The sequence below is a fragment of the Pleurodeles waltl genome, chromosome 7 (assembly GCF_031143425.1).
Source record: "Pleurodeles waltl isolate 20211129_DDA chromosome 7, aPleWal1.hap1.20221129, whole genome shotgun sequence".
In the NCBI taxonomy this organism is placed as follows: Eukaryota; Metazoa; Chordata; class Amphibia; order Caudata; family Salamandridae; genus Pleurodeles; species Pleurodeles waltl.
This window is the reverse complement of record NC_090446.1, coordinates 701,806,874-701,830,885: the sequence shown is the minus strand read 5'-3', so window position 1 is coordinate 701,830,885 and position 24,012 is coordinate 701,806,874. Positions and strand designations below refer to the sequence as shown.

The window sequence follows — 24,012 nt, the reverse complement described above, 5'->3', positions numbered from 1 at the left end:
TTCCGTTCCAAAGGAGAGGGATAGCCCGCCCGCCGTATTAGGAGTTCCACAGAATATAATGGACTCGTAATACGGCGGACGGGATAACCGTTACATTTGGGACAGAAAAATTCCCTCCGCCGAAGTCGTAATCAGGCCCTAAGTCTGACAAATCCATCCTTCCATGGTCTGGGGGGCTGTAGCCTGGAATACGTACTTTGACTCAGAATAAGCCACACAATCTTGTGTCAAAAAGGTCCAATACTATGGGGGTCAATACGACCCCGGCGGTCGGTGTAATAGTTGAGGTATTACCGCCAACAGGCTGGCGGTACGTACCGCGACTATTATGACATTGGCGGTTTGGCAAAAGCCAAATCACCAATTTAACACACCGACTGCCACGGCGGTAACAACCACCGGGCCGGAGACTACACAGCCCGCCCAACTGCCATGGTTTCTGTGGCTTCTGTACTGCCAAGAAAACCATGGCAGTACGCACTATTCCTTCAACGGCACTGATAGGGGTCTCCTCCATCCCCCTTCCAACCCCCAGAGTCCTCTTCAACCCTCCCGCACCCCTCCCAACCACGACATACATTCATATTCATACACACACGCATACCCACATTCACCCACACATGCATACATTCATACACACCCACAGCAACACTCACAAACATACATACTAGCACACACGCAATCACACAACACAACATACACGTACACTCACACCCATTCATGCACACACACATTACACATGTCTCACACTGGCATGTACGCACACAAACAGTCACACCCCCCCCCCACACACACACACACACACACACACACACACAGCACCCCCACCCCCCTCTCCTGTTGGAGAACCGGACTTACCTGCTTGCAGGGGGTCCTCCGGCAGGAGATGGGACGCAGCTCTGCTGCCAGCAGGAGCGTCCGCCAGCAGAACACCGCCAGGCCGTATCATGGCTCATGATAGGGTTGGCGGCGTTTTGCTGGTGTGGCGCTGCTGCTGGCAGAAGCTCCACCTTACCGCCATCTGCCACTATGACCGAAGCCGGACTTCCGCCAGCCTTCTAGCAGTCATATTTTAGTGGACGGTTGGTAGCCACAGCAAAGGTATGTTGCCGGCCGTCGCCGTGGCGGTAGGCGGCATTTGCTGCCAATGTTATAATGAGGGCCTATGTGCTGTACACTGGAATAAAATGTTTTGTGTGACCAGACACTTGCACGTATGTGTTTGTGTGTAATGGTTGTAATGCTGAGGAGGAAACTGTGTACTAGTAACATAGCCCTCCTTGCACAAGTAAGTTAGGGCTTCATCATATGATTCACATTGTCTTACATCTCTACATAGCAAAATGTTGAAGTTAAGTAAGCAGACAATGAGTTTGTAATGGGTGAATTTATTACAATGCTGATGCAGTAAATAAAATTTGCACATAAAAGAAAAAAAAAGTAAAGTGAAAGTGTCAGTCCTGGTGAATGAAATCACTGGAGTAGATGCCACACCACTGGGAGTCCAAGGTCCAAAGTACTCCTCCCATTGGAATTGGTAGGTGGTTGAGGATCAGTCAGCAGAGTGCATATGTGGCACAAAGGAGTTGCTTTAGGAAGAGGTCACTTGCTGGCAGTGGTGGGTGCCTTGCCAGCCACACCTCCTGGATTCTTCACTGGACGTCCCTGCTTGTGTGTTGGTGTTGGGGGGGATCTGCTGCTACAGAGGCAGGGGTATCTGGGGCAGGTTCTTCTACTGGCAGGGCCTCCCTTCCAGTGGCCGGCACCAATGTGGATGTGCCTGGTGTTGATGCGCCAAAGGAACTGGAAGATTGCTTTGAAAAGCCCTGCTCAGGACTGTGTGAGGGAGGCTATGTTGGTATTGTGGGCCTCCATCTGTTCTCACATGTCCCTATGCATGTCCCTCTGTAGCTGCTTGATTTCCTGAAGTTTGGCAAAGACCTGGCCCATCATGCCTTGGGACTCCTGAAAGACCCCGAAGACGGGGCTGGTGGTGTCCTGGCCATGAGAAGCCCCAGTGGCCTCACCCCTCTAGCCCACAGCATCCCTCCCATGCACCATGCCTGTGCCCTTGCCATAGGGTGCCCTCTCCTACTGATTCCTGGACCCACATTGTCCGAAGTGTTGCGCTGCAACTCAGGATTCAGGACTGGGGGCACAGTGGTAGACGGTACACAGGTTGAGGGGCGAACAGTTGCCGTGATGTTGAAGTAACCGGGCTGGGAGGTGTTGATGTGGCTCAGTGAGACTCACTGTTGGTGTCTGACCAGGTTGCCCAGATGGGCCAGAACCTCCCTTCATGATAGGAATGTCTTCTTCTTTACTGAGGGCTTCACCCATGGGAGTAGTGGCAGTCTCTTCTGTGGCCTCTGTGTGCCCAGTGGCACCTCAACATGTTTATGTGAAAGATACAATGTCACTGGTTGTATTGTGACATCTACCTCCAACAATTTATTGTTACATTAAGCACATGCCTTGTACAAAGTTAATTTGCAGTTAATCCTATTGTGGCAAGTACCCCTGGTATTGGTTGTATTCACATGATATTTGTGAAGCATGACAATTCCATTTAAGTCAAGCAGCTGCTGAAATGTACAGATCAATGGCACTTGGGAGGAAGACCTGAGAATGTGATCTTGCCACCAGTGCAGGCAAAACAGTGGCTAGGCAAGATATGTCTATGGCAATTTTGATGCCAAGTTGATTGTGATGCAGGCAGAAACAGGACTTTGATGTATATGTGGCTGGAGTCATCATGTGATCAGTGCATTGTGAATGTGTCTTCTGCCAATACCATTCGGATTATGCATCTGGAGGCCTTTGGGATCATTGTTTTGCACACTGGGTAATCTGCATTTCTTGTCCTCAGCAGTTTCATCTTCGGTTAGCAGATCAAGATGGAGGTAGGTAGCCAGACACATCTCAGAGTTGAGAATGATCTGTATCTTAGTTACTCCCACGTGAGTCAACTTCAATTGCAAGTTAGCAAGCAAGGGTCTTTGGACAAGTGACCACTGGTCTGGTGTTTGGAGTTACTGAAACAGTGCCTCATGGGAATTGCAGTCCTGTCACTCTCCATACTACACACACACCTCACAAATGTTATCCTCCCAGGTGAGAGTTCACAAACAGATGGATTTGGGCAAGTGAACACTGGTTTTGTGTTTGGAGTTAGACACACATGGCCTATTGGATTTTGCATTCCGGTCACTCCCTCTACTTCCCACCGCCATACAAATGTTATCCTCACAGATGAGTAGACTTCAATTGAGAGTTAAAACACATGGATATTTGGGCATGTGAACACTGGCCTTGTGTTTGAAATTAGAGAGACAGGGCCTCCTGGTATTAGGCGTCATGTCACTCCCTCTGCTTCATACACTTGATACATGTCCCCACAGGTGAGTACACTTCATTTGAGAGTTTCCAAAGAAGGGTATTTAGAGAAGTGAACATTGGACTGGTGGTTGGAGTGAAGGTAACACAGCCTCCTGGGAGTTGCAGTCATGTCACTCTCTCTAGTATGCACATTATACAAATGTTATCCTCCCAGGGGAGTACACTACATTTGTGAGTTACCAAATGGGAGTCTTTGGAGTTTAAAACACTGGGCTGGTCAGTGAAGTAACTGTGACAGACTCTCCTGGCTTTAGCAGTGATGTCACTCCCTCTACTACACACACTATACAAATGGTATCCTCCCAGCTTAGTTAACTTACACTTAAAGTTGCCAAACTGGGTTTTTTGACAAATTAAAACTGTTCTGGTGTTTGGAGTTGCTGAAACCTCCTGTGACTTGCAGTCAGGTTATTCCATTTAGCTCACACACTTTTCTAATGTTATTCCCCTAGGTGAGTATACTTCATTTGGGAGTTGGCACACAGGGGTATATGGGCAAGTGACTACTGTGCTGGTGTTTGGAGTTACAGATACATGGCCTGCTGGAAGTTGGAGTCATGTCAGACCCTGTACTACACACACTATACAAATATTACCCACCCCCCCGGGTGAGTACAATTTATGTGTGAGTTACCAAACAGGAGTCTCTGGAGGAGAGGACACTGGGCTGGTGGTTGGAGTGAAAGTAACAGAGCCTCCTGGGAGTTGCAGTCATGTAATTCCCTGTACTACACACACTATACAAATGGTATCCTCCCAGGTGAGTACACTTCAATTGAGAGTTAAAACACAGGGGTCCTTGGACAAGAGATCACTGGGTTGGTGGTTGGAGTTACAGATACAGGCCCTGCTGGGAGCTGCAGTCAAGTCACTTCCTCTAGTTTATAAAAATTGACAAATGGTATACTCCCAGGTGAGTGAAAAGCATTGGAGAGATTACAGCTGTATTTGGGCAAGTGAACCCTGTGCTGGTGTTTGGAGATACATACACATGAACTGCTGGGAGTTGCAGTCAGGTAACTCCCTGTACTACACACACTATCTAAATGGTATCCTCACAGGTGAGTCCACTTCAATTGAGAGTTACCAATCAATGGTATTTTGACAAGAGAACACTGAGCTGGTGGTTGGTTTTACAGACACAGAGCCTTCAAGGCCTTAGTAATCATGTCACTCCCTCTTCTTCCCACATTTGACAATTCCCAGTTATCCTTCCAGTTGAGTAAACGTAAATTGTGAATTGCTAGACAGTTGTCTTTAGACAAGTAAACACTGGTTCGATGGCATCTGTGGCTGTAGATACACATGGTCTGCATAGCTCGCCATCTGGTGTTGGGTCGGAGTGTTACAAGTTGTTTTTCTTCGAAGAAGTGTTTTCGAGTCACTGGACCGAGTGACTCCTCCTTCTGTGCTCATTGCGCATGGGCGTCGACTCCATCTTCGATTGTTTTCTTTCCGCCATCGGGTTCGGACGTGTTCCTGTCGCTCCGAGTTTCGGAACGGAAAGATAGCTGAAAACAGAAGATTTTCGACGGTATCGTTGCGATCCGGTTCGAGATAAACACATACGACGACGCATTGAACATCGAAGCGCTTCGGTGCCCTTCGGGGTAGATTTCGGCACACCGTCGGGGCCTAGTCGGCCCGACCGCGTGGAGAACAACGCCGATGGAACGGACCCCGTTTCGATTCTGCCCTGAATGCCACAACAAATATCCCTATACGGACCAACACTCGGTCTGTAACCTGTGCCTGTCACCCGAGCACAGCGAAGAATCCTGTGAGGCCTGTCGGGCGTTCCGGTCCCGAAAAACTCTGCGCGACCGTCGAGCGAGAAGACTGCAGATGGCGTCCACGCCAAAAGAGCATCGGCAGTTCGAGACAGAAGAGGAACAGGAGGAATCCTTTTCCATCCAGGATTCAGACTCCGACGAACTCGACAATACAAAAACTGTGAGTAAGACGTCGAGATCAGAAATTAAAAAAGGCAAAAAGGCCCAGGGGACGCCACTGCCAACCGGCCATGGCTCAACCCAAATTCACGGTGACCAACAATCGGCACCGAAAAAGGCCCATTCAGTGTCGAGATCGTCCGACTCCGGTCGAGACACCGGCACGCAGCCTCCTCGGGACCGAGAGAGTGCTAAAGAGAAGCATCGACACCGAGAGTTCGGTGTCGACACGGATCGACGCCGAGACATTGGCGCCGAAGACCATAGAGGCCAAGATTTTTCGGCACAGAAGAAGAGGAAGGTTACCTCGGAGCCGAAAAAACAAACAACAGGGTTTTCGGAGCCGAAAAAAGCACCAACAGACCCAGTTTCAGGCTCCTATACTGAAGAACATTCTATGTCTTCACAAATGAAAAGACACAGATTCGAACAAGAACTGCAATCCACTGAAGTGGATCACACGCAAAAGCGTATCTTTATTCAGCAGGGGACAGGGAAGATCAGTACCCTTCCACCTGTAAAAAGAAAGAGAACACTTCAGTTTGGAGCACGAGAGGCTCCTCAGCAACAAACAGCAAAGACGGTAACACCTCCTCCCTCGCCTCCACCTGTAACTCCGGCTTCGCCAACTTACACCCCGTCACATTCGCCAGCTCACACCGCCATGAGCCACGACGACCAAGATCAAGACGCGTGGGACTTGTACGATGCACCAGTGTCTGATAACAGCCCAGACACATACCCAACTAGGCCATCACCACCTGAGGACAGCACAGCCTATTCACAAGTGGTGGCTAGAGCAGCTCAGTTCCATAATGTGGAACTACACTCTGAACAAGTAGAGGATGACTTTTTATTTAACACCCTCTCCTCCACCCACAGCTCCTACCAAAGCCTGCCTATGCTCCCAGGCATGCTACGCCATGCAAAGGAGATCTTCAAGGAGCCAGTTAAAAGTAGGGCAGTAACGCCTAGAGTGGACAAAAAGTATAAGGCGCCTCCTACGGACCCTGTATTCATCACCTCTCAGCTGCCACCAGATTCTGTGGTGGTAGGGGCTGCCAGAAAACGGGCAAATTCACACACTTCTGGGGATGCACCTCCCCCAGATAAAGAAAGCAGAAAGTTCGATGCAGCCGGGAAGAGGGTCGCTGTCCAGGCAGCAAACCAGTGGCGCTTCGCAAACTCACAAGCGCTGCTAGCGCGATACGACAGAGCCCACTGGGATGAGATGCAGCATCTCATTGAACATCTCCCAAAAGATCTACAAAAAAGAGCAAAACAGGTTGTTGAGGAGGGTCAAAACATCTCCAACAATCAAATACGCTCCTCTATGGATGCAGCAGACACAGCCGCAAAGACCATTAATACGTCGGTTACCATCCGTAGGCACGCATGGCTCAGAACGTCTGGATTCAAGCCAGAAATTCAGCAGGCAGTACTTAACATGCCAGTAAACGAAAAACTTCTGTTCGGTCCGGAGGTCGACACAGCCATAGAAAAGCTCAAAAAGGACACTGACACTGCCAAGGCCATGGGCGCACTCTACTCCCCGCAGAGCAGAGGATCTTATACCACCTTCCGCAAAACACCTTTTAGAGGAGGGTTTCGGGGTCAGGCCACACAAGCCAGTACCTCACAGTCCGCACCGTCCACCTACCAGGGACAGTACAGGGGAGGCTTTCGGGGCCAGTATAGAGGAGGGCAATTCCCTAGGAATAGAGGAAGATTTCAAAGCCCCAAAACCACTACCAACAAGCAGTGACTCACACGTCACTCACCCCCCCCCACACAACACCAGTGGGGGGAAGGATAGGTCAATATTACGAAGCATGGGAGGAAATAACTACAGACACATGGGTCCTAGCAATTATCCAACATGGTTATTGCATAGAATTCCTGCAATTCCCTCCAGACATACCACCAAAATCACAAAATTTATCAAAACACCATTCACAGCTTCTAGAGATAGAAGTTCAAGCACTACTGCAAAAAGATGCAATAGAATTAGTACCAAGCACACAAATAAACACAGGAGTTTATTCACTGTACTTCGTGATACCAAAAAAGGACAAAACACTGAGACCAATTCTAGACCTCAGAGTAGTAAACACATTCATCAAATCAGACCACTTTCACATGGTCACACTACAAGAAGTGTTACCATTGCTCAAAAAACACAACTACATGACAACCCTAGACCTCAAAGACGCATATTTCCATATACCAATACATCAATCACACAGAAAATATCTAAGGTTTGTATTCAAAGGAATACATTACCAATTCAAAGTATTGCCTTTCGGTTTAACAACCGCTCCAAGGGTATTCACAAAATGCCTAGCAGTAGTCGCTGCACACATCAGAAGGCAGCAAATACACGTATTCCCGTATCTAGACGACTGGCTAATCAAAACCAGTTCGCTCATACAATGCTCAAACCACACAAATCAAGTCATACAAACCCTCTACAAACTAGGGTTCACCGTCAACTTTGCAAAATCCAACATTCAGCCAAGCAAAGTACAGCAATATCTAGGAGCCATAATAGACACGACAAAAGGAGTAGCAACGCCAACTCCACAAAGAATTCACAATTTCAACAGAGTCATTCAACACATGTCTCCAAATCAAACAATACAAGCAAGAACAATACTACAGCTCCTAGGCATGATGTCCTCATGCATAGCCATTGTCCCAAACGCAAGACTGCACATGAGGCCCTTACAACAGTGCCTAGCCTCACAGTGGTCTCAAGCACAGGGTCACCTTCTAGATCTGGTGTTAATAGACCGCCAAACTTACCTCTCGCTTCTATGGTGGAACAGTATAAATTTAAACAAAGGGCGGCCTTTCCAATACCCAGTGCCACAGTACATAATAACAACAGATGCTTCCATGACAGGGTGGGGAGCACATCTCAATCAACACAACATAAGAGGACAATGGAACATACATCAAACAAAACTGCATATAAATCATCTAGAATTATTAGCAGTTTTTCAAGCACTAAAAGCTTTCCAACCAATCATAACCCACAAATACATCCTTGTCAAAACAGACAACATGACAACGATGTATTATCTAAACAAACAAGGAGGAACACATTCAACGCAGTTAAGCTTATTAGCTCAAAACATATGGAAGTGGGCAATCCACCATCAAATTCGCCTAGTAGCACAGTTTATTCCAGGGATCCAGAATCAACTGGCAGACAATCTCTCTCGAGATCACCAGCAAGTCCACGAATGGGAAATCCACCCACAAATTCTGAACACCTACTTCACACTCTGGGGAACACCTCAAATAGACTTATTTGCAACAAAAGAGAACGCAAAATGCCAAAACTTCGCGTCCAGATACCCACACAAGCAATCCCAAGGCAATGCCCTATGGATGAACTGGTCAGGAATATTTGCTTACGCTTTTCCTCCTCTCCCTCTCCTCCCTTATCTAGTAAACAAATTGAGTCAAAACAAACTCAAACTCATTTTAATAGCACCAACGTGGGCAAGACAACCCTGGTACACAACACTGCTAGATCTATCTGTAGTACCCCACATCAAACTGCCCAACAAACCAGATCTGTTAACGCAACACAACCAACAGATCAGACACCCAGATCCAGCATCGCTGATTCTAGCAATCTGGCTCCTGAAATCATAGAATTCGGACACTTACAACTTAACCAAGAGTGTATGGAAGTCTTAAAGCAGGCCAGAAGGCCATCCACTAGACACTGCTACGCAAGTAAGTGGAAAAGATTTGTTTGTTACTGCCATCATAATCAGATACAACCACTAGACGCAACTCCAAAACATATAGTAAATTACTTGCTCCATTTACAAAAAGCAAAGCTAGCCTTCTCTTCTATTAAAATACACCTTGCAGCAATATCTGCATACCTGCAGACTACCTATTCAACTTCCTTGTATAGGATACCAGTCATCAAAGCATTCATAGAAGGTCTTAAAAGAATTATACCACCAAGAACACCACCTGTTCCTTCATGGAACCTAAACGTGGTCCTAACAAGACTCATGGGCCCACCTTTCGAACCCATGCACTCTTGCGGAATACAATTCCTAACCTGGAAAGTTGCCTTTCTCATCGCCATTACATCTCTGAGAAGAGTAAGTGAAATTCAAGCGTTCACAACACAGGAACCTTTTATACAAATACATAAAAATAAGGTCGTCCTACGACCTAATCCAAAATTTTTACCAAAAGTTATTTCACCGTTCCATCTAAATCAAACGGTAGAACTACCAGTTTTTTTCCCACAGCCAGATTCTGTGGTTGAAAGAGCACTACATACATTAGATGTCAAAAGAGCATTAATGTACTACATTGACAGAACGAAGAACATCAGAAAGACTAAACAGCTATTTATTGCATTCCAAAAACCTCATGCAGGTAACCCAATATCAAAACAAGGTATAGCCAGATGGATTGTTAAATGCATCCAAATCTGCTACCTTAAAGCAAAAAGACAACTGCCCATTACTCCCAGGGCACATTCAACAAGGAAAAAAGGTGCTTCAATGGCCTTTTTAGGAAACATCCCAATGCATGAAATATGTAAGGCAGCCACATGGTCTACGCCTCACACATTCACCAAACACTACTGTATAGATGTGCTATCCGCACAACAAGCTGCAGTAGGTCAAGCTGTATTAAGAACTCTATTTCAGACAACTTCTACTCCTACAGGCTAAACCACCGCTTATGGGGAAATAACTGCTTACTAGTCTATGCAGACCATGTGTATCTACAGCGACAGATGCCATCGAACTGAAAATGTCACTTACCCAGTGTACATCTGTTCGTGGCATCAGTCGCTGAGATTCACATGGGCCCACCCACCTCCCCGGAAGCTTGTAGCAGTTCAGAAGTTACCTTCAATTTTGTACATTTGTATATATATTATTTAAACCTTTAATAGGTACATACTTACACATTTCATTGCGCGGGCACTATTACTATAGTACAACTCCTACCTCACCCTCTGCGGGGAAAACAATCGAAGATGGAGTCGACGCCCATGCGCAATGAGCACAGAAGGAGGAGTCACTCGGTCCAGTGACTCGAAAACACTTCTTCGAAGAAAAACAACTTGTAACACTCCGACCCAACACCAGATGGCGAGCTATGCAGACCATGTGAATCTCAGCGACTGATGCCACGAACAGATGTACACTGGGTAAGTGACATTTTCATTCTGGCATTTGGAGTTGCAAAACAGGTCCTCTTGTGAGTTGCAGTCAGGTCACTCTCTCTACTACACACATTTGAACAATGTTCGGAAGACACTTTAATTGAGAGTTCACTAAGAGATGTATTGTAGCATGTGGCCACTATGCTAGTGTTTGTAGTTACAGGAATGGTGCCTACTGGGAGTTGTAGTACTACACACACTTGACAAAAGTTATCTCCCCATGTGTGTACCCTTACATTGATAGGTAACAAACAGGGGTATTTGGAGAAGTTACCACTAGTCTGGTGTTTGGAGTTATAGAACAGTGCCTGCTGGGAGTTAGTCATGTCAGTCCCTGTACTACACACACTATACAAATGTCATCTCCCCAAGTGAGTACACTTCAATTGTGAGTTGTCAAATAGAGGGCTTTGGACAGGTGAACACTGGGCTAGTGAGTAGAGTGATGGTAAAAGTGTGAAAAGGTGAGCTGTGAGCATGCATGACATAATATTTTGGTGACATTTGTATTGTGACTTACCAGGCTCCACTCCCCCCGTATTCCTGTCAAGCCCTCATGATACAGGATGGCCAAGACCTTCTGCTCCCAGGGAAAGATATGGAATGGGGCACTGGAAGGGCTACTGCCAGTCTTCTTGGCCTCCAGCTGGTGCCTGGAGACAAGGGAACGGACCTTGCCCCTGAGGTTGTTCCACCTCTTCCTGACGTCCTCCTTTGTGCACAGGGTGGTGCCTACATCATTCACTCTGTCGACTATCCTGTCCCACCTTTCCATTTTCCTACTGAGAGGAGTGTGCTGGACCTGTGCTCCAACCAATTGTGGCTCTACTCTTATGATTTCACCCACCATGATTCAACTCATCCTCAGAAAAACAGTGATTTTTGGAACATGACATGGTGAAACAAAACAAAAATGGGTGACTGACTTACTTAACAGAGGAAGTGCAATAAGTTGTGAATGGACAAACGTGTGTGCAGGGTGTTCAATGGGATGGTGACAAAAGGGGAGCCTAATCTATGTAATCTACAAAAAAAGGTCCTCGGGCTTCGTTGCCTTGCAATGTGAATGCAAAGGATTGTGGTCTGTGAAGTGATGTGTTTTGTAGTGACCTTTGCAGGTGTGTACAGTGTGGCAATGTGTGTCACCTGTGTTGTTTTCAAACTCATCCAATGTGCTGTTGTGTATTACTTTGGTGACTTGCAGACCGCCGCGGATCAGACCGCCATGGAGGTCTGCTATTGAGATTGTGTGCTTCTCATAAGGTTGATAGTTGATATCGATGCTGACGGTGCTGGAGGTTGGACTGTCTATTTCTAGGCCTCCGCATTGCTGGTGCTCTGCCTTTTTTGTTTTCAGTTCTGCCTGTGTAACTCGTAATAGGGCCATCTGGAAGCCTGCCAACATGGCAGTCTTTTTAGGACCACCTAAATGGTGGTCTTGCGGTCCGACCGCCAAACTCGTAATGAGGCCCTAAGTCTGGTGCTCCAATTGGGCATAAAGCCCGACTGGTCATGGTGCACTATCGAGGTGATAACTCCACAAAGTCTGGTCACTTGGGCCTTTGCCAGTACTTTAGCCTCCACACTGAAAAGAGATATTGACCTACAGAAACTTCAGTCTGTTTGTGGCTTACCTTCTTTACAGATTACTATAATAGTTGCAGTGATTTGGTCCTCTGGCAGACAGCCTACTTTGCATGTCTCTTGGAACATAGCAAGCAGAGGTTTTGCTACAACATATGCCATTTCCTTATACAGTTCGACTGGTAGGCCCGTAGGGCCCAGCGCCTTCCTGGACTGGAGTTTGCCCAGAGCCAGCACCAGCACCAGCTCCTCCACTGTTACGTCGGCTTCCACTGTCTCCCACTCTTCCCCAGTATGTTCCTGAAGAGAGATATCCCTCAGGAAGTCATCACAGTCATCAGCTGTCATGGACGTTCTGGGAGTGTACAGGTCCTCATAATAAGTTGTGATGGCCTCTTCTATGGCAGCATTGGTTGTCTGCCCCATCAACCTCTGAATTCATAACTGCATTCATGTCGCTTCCCAATATGAGGATCCCGAGGGGCACATCCAACAATAGTGCACCTAGGTCCGGGATTGTCATCCCATGGGGTCGTAGTGGGATGTACAGGGAGCACAGTGTACCGAAGTGTAAGGCCCTCCCACACCCCTGATAATGCTGCATAACGGTCACCAAGATCATCCTAAGTCACGTGAGGAGTAAAAGGTAGTGATATTTTTTTATAAGGATCCCCACCCCATATAATCGGTGATGTAACAGGCGTGGGCCTTAAGTATATACCCAAATCTGTCTAGGTCTTGATATTGGTTACCTCGAAAGTGCGTCTCTGTAACATCACTATGGCCCTCATTATGTTCTTGGTGGGATGCCCTGCCGCCAACAGTGCCGGCGGTCAATGAAAGACCGCCAGTGTTGGTGGCCGGCATCCCGGCCAAATAATAATGCAGGGTGGCTCACCGCCATTGATGGTGGTGAGGCCCACCATTCTGGCGGTCAGTGGCGGGGTGGATGCTGCTCCACCCTCACCGCCACATCACTCCATACACCGCCACGCCTATAATGAAGCAGTTATAGGCATGGCGGTATACGGAGAGGCAGCAATGGTGGCGGAGCAGCATCCAGGGAGCCCATTCCCTCCCGGAGCAGCGCGACAGAAAAGGTAAGTGCTATCCAAGAGGGAAGGGGGGGTGGGTGTGAGTGCATGGGGGTGTGCATGAGTGTATGTGGGGGGGTTTGTGTCTGAGTGTGTGCATGTACATGAATGGGTGAATGTGGATGTGGAGGCTTTGGGGGGACCTGTACGTAGGGGTGGGGGATTTTGAGGGTTGGGGTGGGGTGTCCTGCATGGAGTTTTGGGGGTGGAGGGTCAGTTTCCAGGGTTCAGGGGGTGGGGGGTGACAGCTGTTCTAGAGGCTCGGGTGGATAGGGATTGTGGAAAGGGGGGAGGGGCCAGGCATGTAACATGCAGGTGACAGGAATGATTATTCTTGTCACCTGTATGTTTTCTGCCAGGGATTACCTGGCGGGGTAACTCGCCAGGGAATCCCTGGTGGAAATGGGATCCTATTCCCACCGCCTGTCCTGCCTCTACTGCCAGGTCGAATGTGCTCAAAGTTGGTCCGGCGGTGGACTCTGGCCTGGCGGTGGGTGTTAGTGAACTGGCTGCTTTGCAGCTAGTTTGCAGCCACTTCACTACTATGTTCAGAATATGGCGGTCTGGACCGCCATGCCGTTGGCGGTAATGAATGCCACCGCCGGTGTGGCAGTCCAGACCGCCATGTTCATAATGACCACCTATGTCTGAGGCGTGTCGTCTTATATGTTGCCTGACTAGTGTGAACTTTATCTTGCTGCCTAAACCTTTAGCATTCCATGACCAGATGGACAGGACACCTGTAACATCACATGTCTGTGGCATGATAGCGATCAAGAAGCATCAACTCTTTCGAAATTTTTATCGAAATATTCATTTTGATTCTTAAAACGAGTTGCTCTTTGTGAGTGGGGAATCAATGAGGGCCATCATTGAAGGTTATCATGCACGGTAAGTATCACAATAACTCAAAACTATCTCTATACACTGTCAGACAGACTTTAAATTTAAAGCATTTTTCAATGAATTGTAGAGCCTAGCTGCACATTAAGGGGGTCATTTTGACCTTGGCGGACGGTGGAGGCCGTCCGCCAAGGTACCGCCGCTGAATGACCGCACCGCGGTCAAAAGACCGCGGCGGCCATTCAGACATTTCCTCTGGGCCGCCGGGCGCTCTCCAAAAGAGCGCCCGCCGGCCCAGAGGAAATGCCCCTGCAACGAGGTTGCAACGTAGTTGCAGGGGTGCGACGGGTGCAGTTGCACCCGTCGCGTATTTCAGTGTCTGCTTAGCAGACACTGAAATACTTTGCGGGCCCTCTTACGGGGGCCCCTGCAGTGCCCATGTCATGGGCATGGGCACTGCAGGGGCCCCCAGGGGCCCCGCGGCACCCCCTACCGCCATCCTGTTCCTGGCGGGAGACCCGCCAGGAACAGGATGGCGGTAGGGGGTGTCAGAATCCCCATGGCTGCGGAGCGCGCTCCACAGCCATGGAAGATTCACAAGGGCAGTGGTAAACCGGCGGGAGACCGCCGGTTTACCCTTTCTGGCCGCGGCTGAACCGCAGCGGTCAGAATGCCCTCGGGAGCACCGCCAGCCTGTTGGCGGTGCTCCCGTGGTCGGTGACCCTGGCGGTCACCGGCCGCCAGGGTCAGAATGACCCCCTAAATCATCTACTTTCTTGCTTTTTTCAAACTTTGTCTTTTCCCTGATGAAACAACAACATTGTGAGTCACGAAACACAAGATGACTTTTGTTCTGTAAAAGAATAAGAATTAGGCTCCAGCTCTGCAGGAGCACCAACCAACTACAGGTCACTGCACCAGGTCATTATAAGTCACCCCTATGGTAGGTCCTCTCAGCCCAGAGGGCAGGGTGCAGGTTCCTGTATATGAGGGCACCCCTGCACTAGCAGAGGTGCCCCCACAAAGTCCAGTTCCATTTTCCTGGACGTGTGAATGCGGGGACGCCATTTCACATGTGTACTGGACATATGTCACTACCCATGTCCAGCTACAGAATAGTAACTCCAAACCTGGGCATGTTTGGTATTAAATATGTCGTAATAATACCCTAATACTGTTGCAAGTATTGGAAGTATGAATCCATGCACTCTGGGGGCTCCTGAGAGGATCCCAGCATTGCTACCACCAGTCTTACAGGGTTTTCCAGGCTGCCCAATCTGCTGCCTCCCCTCAGACAGGTTTCTGCCTCCCTGCTGCTTGATCTGATCAAGCTCAGGAAGGCAGAACAAAGGATTTCCTTTGGGAGAGGGAGATAACACCTTCTCCTTTGGAAATAGGTGTGACTGGCTTAGAAGGGGTAGCCTCCCCAAGCCACTGGTATGCTTTGAAGGGCACATTTGGTGTCCTCCATGCATAAACCAGTCCACACCCGTTCAGGGACCTCAGTCCCTGCTCTGGTGCGAAACTGGACAATGGAAAGAGGAGTGAACACTCCCCTGCCCATCACTGCACCAGGGGTGGTGCTCAGTGCTCGTTCAGAAGTTCCCTTGGTTCTGCCATCTTGGTTCCAAGGTTGGCAGGGAACTCTAGGAGCATCTGAGTGGCCAGACCAGGCAGGTGACGTCAGAGGCACCTTCTGATAGGTGGTTACCTGGCTATGTGACCAAGCTCACTCTTAGGGCTATTTAGGGTCTTCCTCTGGGGGGGGGGGGTCCTCAGATTTGACGTGAAAGACTCCAGCAGGACTCCTCTGCCGTGTTTACTTTGACTTCTGGCCACTGGAACCACAACTGGGCTTCACAGGAACCTACAATCTGTAGCTACAGCGATGACTCTGCTTTACAACATTGTTTCCCTGGCTCATTTGAGCAACTGCAACATTTTCCCAGCTGTGTATCCTGTGTGGGCAGCAAGTCTTCAGTCTGCAGCAAGAAGGAATCTCCCTTGGAGTGGAGTCACTCCCCTGCATGTGCAGGCACCTACTGCAACGCCGACCGGCTGCATGGATCCTGCATCACAGGTGGAGGTCCGGAGTAGTCCTCTTGGTCCTCTCTGCCAGCTATCCAACTTTGGTGGAGGGAAGTCCTTGCCTTCTAACGCAGGACAGTACCCCGTGCACTGCATCTCTTGCAGCTGCCAAGGTTTGTTTGCATCTCCTCCAAGGGATCTTCAGGCAACGTGTAGCTCAAGTCCCCAGCACTCCTTCCTGCGATGCACTGTCCTCTGCGTGGTTCTCCAGCGGCATGGAATCTCTTTCAGTAGTCCTCCGTGGGCTCCTTCTGCAACTTCTGTATCCCCGTCCTGTGGGACTCCTGTGGGTGCTGCCTCTGGTCCTGTGGGCTCTCTGTGTCGCTGAGGGCCCCCTCTGCCTCCCCCCTCCTGAGGTGACTCCTCCTGTGCCTTGATGGTCCCCAGCAGCTCCACTTTCCCAATAACAGCAAATTTGCCTTTGCCATGGATTATTGGTGCAATTACTGCACCAGCACCCATCTGGGATCTTCATTCCAGCATAGAACATCTTCTGCATCCCTCAGGAACTCTTCTTTGGATCCAGGGCTGCAGTGCTGACCAGATCTTCATCACCGTCGACCAACTCCTAAAAGTACAGCCTAGTGGGTAGTAGCTCCTACTCCTCTTGGACTCCACTGTGACTTTTGGACTTGGTACCCTCTCCACAGGTCTTCCTCTCCAGGAATCCACTACTGGTTTCTTGCAGTCTTGTCTGGGTGTCTTCTTTTCTTCTTTTCCTTCCTTTACTGTTTACTAGTGTATATAATTAGTGTATTACTTTCATCCTATTGGAGGGCTGCCTCTCTAGTACTTTGTGGTATTATGTTCTAAAAGTCCTGTGTGACTACAGTGGTTTTGCATGAGCTTTGCATGTCTCCAAGATAAGCCTTGGCTGTTCCTCCACAGCTTTCTCTAGAGAGCCTGGCTTCTAGACACTGCCTACACCTCACTAATAGGGTATACCTGGACCTGATTTAAGGTGTAAGTACCTTAGGTACCCACCACACACCAGGCCAGCTTCCTACAGGTAGATATTCACAGAGCAGACATGCTTAACTTAGGGCAATGTGTACAGTATTTATGCAGTCCCAAAACTAAATCAATAAGTAATAAAGTCAAAATGCAAAGCAATAAACATCCCAAATCCAATTGGAAATATATAGTAAAATTTGATAAATAAATTACACCAAAGTAACATATATCCAATAAGGTGTCCCCTCAGCACAGTACCCTGGCCTGAGAACTGGGTGTGCCCACAGTTATGGCTGGTGGTAGCTAGTGGCTGGAAATGACTTGTGGGCACACCCTAACCAATAGAGTAAAGGTTCTCAGGGCCCACCCTACCCATCATGGCAAATGTATTCAGCCATACTAAACATGAACTCTGTGGGCCGAGTGTGTGTGGGAGTTGGGAGGGGGGTGTACTTTGGTAATCTCAGAGTTCTCCCATATCTAACACTAAAATCCAGTCTGAGGCAGCCACTGTGCCCACAATAAATCCAGTGACAGAAGTCTGCAAGGAAAAAAGAAGGATTCTTCAGCAACAAGAATGTGAATATACAAGAACTGTCTTGGCAGCCTGTTCCCTTCCTTTCACAGGTGTACTAAGTGTTATTTGTAAATCGCAGAGGTAAATGTCTGTAAGGACAAAAGCAGTATTCTTCAGCAACCAAGCATGAAGTACACAAGAATAGTCTTGACATCCAACTCCGGCTCTGGCTCAGTACACCTATCAAGCAGGATTTGACTCTGTGCTGTCAATAGGGGGCTCACAGCTCTCCCCTGGTTTATTCTGTGTGCTTCAGATGAGTCATCTCAGCACATTCAACTAAGCCTATTCTTTGCTTCAGGGAAGCATTTCACATTGATTCACTGGCTAGGAGAAGCTAGAGAGCTATTAGACATTAGCCTCCATGAAGTTCAAGCAATGAAAAGGTAACTTTCTAAAAGTGAATTTTCCTTAATATTTATTATAATTAGACTTCTTCATTGAATTGGGTTTTCAATAACTATTAAAACTAGTGATTTAATTATTTGTCTAGCTAGTCCCTTTCCCACGATACAGTATTGGTCTTTTAATCTGCTCTCTGAATTTCTCTTTGGGCAGCCAGTCATCCTACAGGGAACAAACCTTCTGGGTACTAATTAACTGTAAGAGTGCTAATGTTAAATTTCTATATTTCCTACTTTTAAATACAATACCATACCGTTTTTGGGCTAAAAGGCATACATATGGAATGGCTTAATATTTAAAAGGGAGGTTTTGACCGGTAAAACTGGTTGAATTGCAGCTTTTACACTGCTGTTGTCGGGCGACAATGGTAGGCCTGATGCTGTGTTTGCACTACCACTGTAGTGGATGGCACATGTTTAAAGCAGGAGCACAGCCACTTTGCTACTAGTTACCACAGCAAAAGCGCACATGGTTCTCAAGCCAGCAGTAATATAGGGTCCAACAAAAGGTGAAATATCCAGGGTAACTATGCAGAAAAGGCTGATTTCCTACATATGCAAAAAGAACACATGATGATTGACAGAATCCTGAACAATGTCAAACATTCACCCTAGTCACAGATCTGAACCTAAATCTATTGTTTTTGTGCTTCCCGTGCAACCAGGACCAGAAAACACATATCCTGGGACCACCAGCCTGGCCGCTGAAGGGTATCACCCCACATCAGTCAGGCTGGCTTGAATCCAGAGAGATAGCGAGCATCTGGGCAGACGCTCCTCACTTAGGGCAACAAATGCAAAAAGAACAGATGATGGACAGAATGCTGAACAGTGTCAAACATTAACCCTCAATCACAGATCTGGGCCTAAATCCTTCATTTTTTTGCTCGCCACGCCATTCCAATTTTCTCCCAGTCTTGACCCTGCTCCCCATGGAAACAGACCAGCCCAAACTGCCAGGTCCTCTCTGGACAGTAAAACAAGCATCCTGGGACTGGTTTTGGGGTATTATCCCTCATCAGCCAGGCTAGCTTCAACCCAGTAGCACAGCAAGCATAGGACCCACGTCTGGGCATACCCTTCCCATTTTGGTCAACAAATGTAAAATGAACAAATGATGGACGGAATGCTGAACAATGTCAAACATTCTTCCCAAATCAGAGATCCAGGCCTAAATCCATAGTTTGTTTGCTTGTTATTAGAGTTTGGACCCAGCCATGTGCAAATTAGTGTTGACCCTGCTCCTCATGGAGAACCTGTCATGGATTGTTTGTGTTCCGGTTGAGGAGGGACCTGCCCTGGCAGTTTGGGTTGGACTGTTCCCAAGGAGGAGCAGGATCAAGACTGATTTGCATATGGCTGGGTCTAAACTGAGGTGGAATGGTTAGCAAAAAACCTATGGATTGGGACGCTACGGCGAGTGATTGCCAGTGGTTAGACAAATGGCAACCTTACTCCCTTCACCTTTTTTGAGTTTAATAATTTCCTACAAACCTCATTCAAGCCTCTTACTATCAGACACAATTGCAGGGATGCAGTCAAGACAGACCATACTGATTTAATCAGAGAGTTTGCAGGAGTCTCCCCACCTTGGGTTATAGATTACAAGGTATCAACTCAACAACAGCAGATCAGGTGCCACCAATCATTAGTTATGTCATGGCCTGGACATGATGTTAAGTCATTTATTAATAAAGTAGTACCACTTTGGATGGACCCTTATCGTCTAGGACCCTGCCAGGAGGTAACATCAAACATTTTTAGAGCACCTGCAAGGGGAATCATGACAAGAGACTCCTGCACAGGAAGACATACCGGCCCAATCACAATGGTGATTGTGGCAGGAACTTTTGATCCCACAAACCCACATCCTCATAAAGAGATTAAATATGTGAACGTTCACAATGTATCCTAGCTGTGGAGGTATATTTCCAATGGTCACATTTGATAGTTGAAATTCCGTCATAAGCAACAAACAGTGGATTTTCCACCAGATGTTTGCTTTATGAAGTGCCTTTTACCATGATGCGTACAGCGACACTGGTGAAGAAACTTCTGCCTCTGTAAGAATACTCTCTACATATGGTGAAATTTCACTGCCAAATTGGTGGAGGGTAACCATCTCCACCATGGCAAAGTCTGTCATTAAAACTCAAATCAGGCTGTTAATGATTTTTTACTATCACTTGCATTCTTCACCATATACGTTAATGGTTTTCTACATTAATGCAATGCATAACACAGTTCACAGGTTTTTACAATTTTTTGTTTCATTTTTTCTTGAATTTTTAGTGTGTGTTAGTTGATGATTTTGCTTCTTTTAAATAAACATTTTTTGACATTCTTTTTTATTAGATTACACTTCTTGAAAGCACCCTCCCAGTAGCCCTAACTCCAGACCCAGTGCACAGGTGGTGGAGTGTCACCTCTAACTCCAGCCAACATTAAAAGTGGTGACCAAAGGATACTTCAGGTATGCATTGTAGATATACCTCTGTTGGTAAATCCCTGGAAGTAGGCGTCTTGGAAGCTCAACAAAAGTGCATCAAACCCCTCTGCATATTGTACTGCAAAGTTTATATAGTGCTTACTACCTCTAAGTGGGATGCTGAAGCATTTGCCTATGTTGGTAGCATACTACATCATGTAGGGATTGTGCTAAAAAGTGTGTTGTTTTTGTTTTGATCATAGGTGGGAAATGTTTCCATGTTGTGTGTGATGACCAGAGATGTTTCGAAATATACACACAAAAAAAATTATGGATGGAATGCTTGAATTAATCTCAGCCACTGGTAATCATACAGGCTGCATCTCCGTCCATCGTTGTTTTGCTCACCATGCCACTTCAGTTTGGACCCAGCCAAATGCAAATCAGTCTTGACCCTTCTCCAATGGAAACAGACTAGCCTGAATTGTCAGACCGGGTTCTCCTCGAACCGGAACACAAGCAACTTAGGACCGGCTTCACCTTAGTTAGGGCTCATCAACCAGGTATTGCTTGATTCTAGTGGCATAGTGTGAACAGGAATCAGATTTGGATATATATGTCCCATTCAGGGTGACACACTAAAGTATACAAAAAAGTAATGAATGGAGTGCTTGAATTAATCTCAGCCACTAGGACTCACATTTGAGTATATCTGTACCATTTAGGGCGACACACTAAATTCTACAAAAAAGTGATGGATGGAATGCTTGAATTAATCTCAGCCACTGGCAATCACTCTGGTCCGCAACACAGTCCATCATTATTTTGCACACCAGACCACCTCGGTTTGGACCCAGCCAAATGCAAATCAGCCTTGACTCTGCTCTTGTTGATAGAGGCGCAGGGGGCGGTGAGCTTGTTTTTTGTTTCGGTTCAGTCTAAGGGAGAGGATGACGTGCTTTTTTATTGTTTTTTCTCCTCCACTGTTATGTGTATGCATAAGGGGAGCTCTGTCTTATAGCACAGCATGCACATTGCTGGCAAGTAATGTGGAGCATCCTTGGGATTTTGTTTCTTCCAATGCTTATTGACTGGCTATTTAACCCATTTGCCGCCATGGACGTAATGGTTATGTCCATGGCTGCGCCTGTATGGCACCATGGACGTAACCATTACGTCCATATACCGGCCCTCGGGGGAAGCGCTAGCGCTCCCCCGAGGGCCAACCCCCCTCCCGCTAGGTCAGGGCTGGAAGGGGAATCGCTTCCCCTTCCACCCCCGACCCCCCAGTGAAGTCTGGTAACGTCAGCACGCGAAAGCATGCTGCCCTCATCAGAGGTCACCTCCCATCGCGCTGGAAGCATGCTCTCTTCCGCTCCGGAGGAGGGGGCCAGCAGAGATATGAAAGGAAGGCCTTTCCTTTCCTTTCATGTCTCTGCAAGCATTTCTGCTGCCCGATCGTGGTGCGATCGGGCAGCAGAAATGCCCACTAGACACCAGGGAATTCTTTTTTTTTTTTAAATGGGCAAGGGCCGCTCCCCAGGAGGGCAAATACGTTTCAGTCCATTTCTGCCCCCACAGGGGGGGCAGAAAACCCCCTAGACAGCAGATCGGCCTAATATAATTAGGCCGATCTGCCCCCGGGGGGGCAGAAAACCCCCTCGACACTAGGGATTTTTTTTTTGTTGTTGTTTGTTTTATGTTTAGGGAGCGACCCCTTCAGCAAGGGTCGCTCCCTGGGGGGGGCAAATTGTTTCTAGGCCATTCCTGCCCCCCGTGGGCAGAAAACCCCTAGACATCAGGGATCTTTTTTTTTTTTTTTCTTTATGTGTAGGGAGCAACCCCTTCGGAAAGGGTTGCTCCCTGGGGGGCCAAATTGTTTTTAGACCATTTCTGCCCCCCCCGGGGGCAAATCAGCCTAATATAATTAGGTCGATCTGCCCCCGGGGGGGCAGAAACCACTAGACACCAGGGATTGGTATGTATGTGTTTTGTTTGGGGGGGCTGCCCCTTGGGCAAGGATCGCTCCCCATGGGGGCACATTACTGTTGGCCATATCTTCCCCCCTTGGGGGCAGATCAGCCTATTTTTGGAAGGCCCATCTGCCCCCAATGGGGCAGAAAGCCCACCAGAGACCAGGGATTTTTTTTTTCAAAATAAGAGGGTGGCTAACAACCAGTATGGGCCTGGGTATGCCCTCCACCCCAACTGAAGGAGGTAACACTCTTTCGGCTTTCCCCCTGCACAATAAAACATTTTATCCCACGGCAAGCAAGAAGACATTTGATTATTTGGGGTTTTGGTTTTACATTTGGGCCATGAGAACTTGGTAACTCTCAAAATCGTCCAACTTGGAATGGTGAGGGTTGCACCTTTTTGACTTTAGGATGCTGCCATGTAGAAAAATCCACAAGACCCAGACACATCTGAAAAGTAAACATCTGGTTGATTCCAGGGTGGTGAACTTCACATGCACCCGCACCATTTTCTTACCCACAATGCCCTGCAAATCGCCAATTCTGCTGAAAATCACACATTTTTCACACATTTTTGTGATGGAACTTTCCGGAATCTGCAGGAATCCACAAAATTCCTACCACCCAACATTGTCCCATCTATACCGATAAAAATTCTGCTGCACTTGTCAGTCTAAAATGTTTTTTTTCAAACTGCCCTTTTGGACTGCTTTGGTTCCCCCTCAATTTCGACATGTTTTTGGCTCTTCCCTGTCACAGACACTTGACCCACCCACACAAGTGAGGTATCATTTTTACTGGGAGACTGAGGGGAACTTTGTGTGGTAGGAAATTTGTCTCAGTGCGGTGATCCCACACAGAAAGTGATTTTTTCGTGAAATTTGAGGTTTGCTGAGGATTTTGGGTAAGAAATCATTGGGGGATCCACGCAAGTCACACCTGCCTGGACTCCCTCGGTCGTCTAGTTTCCAGAAATGTTTGGGTTTGGTAGGTTTCCCTAAATTGCTGCCAAGCCCAGGACCAAAAACGCAGGTTGCCCCCACCCCTAAAAACAGGCAGTTTTGTATTTGATAATTTTAATGTGTCCAGATAGTGTTTTGGGGCATTTCCTGTCGCAGGCACTAGGCCTACCCACACAAGTGAGGTATCATTTTTATCGGGAGACTTCGGGGAACGCTGGGTGGAAGGAAATTTGTGGCTCCTCTCAGATTCCAGAACTTTCCATCACTGAAATGTGAGGAGAAAGTGTTTTTTTAGCCAAATGTTGAAGTTTGCAAAGGATTCTGGGTAACAGAACCTTGTGAGAGCCCCACAAGTCACCCCATCTTGGATTCCCCTAGGTGTCTAGCTTTAAAAAATGCGCAGGTTTGGTAGATTTCCCTAGGTGGCGGCTGAGCTAGAGGCCAAAATCCACATGTAGGCACTTTGCAAAAAACACCTCTGTTTTCTTTGGGAAAATGTGATGTGTCGACGTTGTGTTTTGGGGCATTTCCTG

General features: G+C 47.6%; 1 long non-coding RNA gene across 1 annotated transcript in view; it reads left to right on the top strand.

Moving 5' to 3' along the window:
• Positions 1-20,580, top strand: part of LOC138247308 (uncharacterized) — an 88,424-nt gene extending 67,844 nt beyond the window's left edge. Inside the window, exon 3 of the long non-coding RNA XR_011194427.1 lies at positions 20,469-20,580. This is a non-coding gene — a long non-coding RNA (uncharacterized lncRNA). The remainder of the gene's footprint in view (positions 1-20,468) is intronic.
• The last annotated feature ends 3,432 nt before the right edge of the window (positions 20,581-24,012 follow it).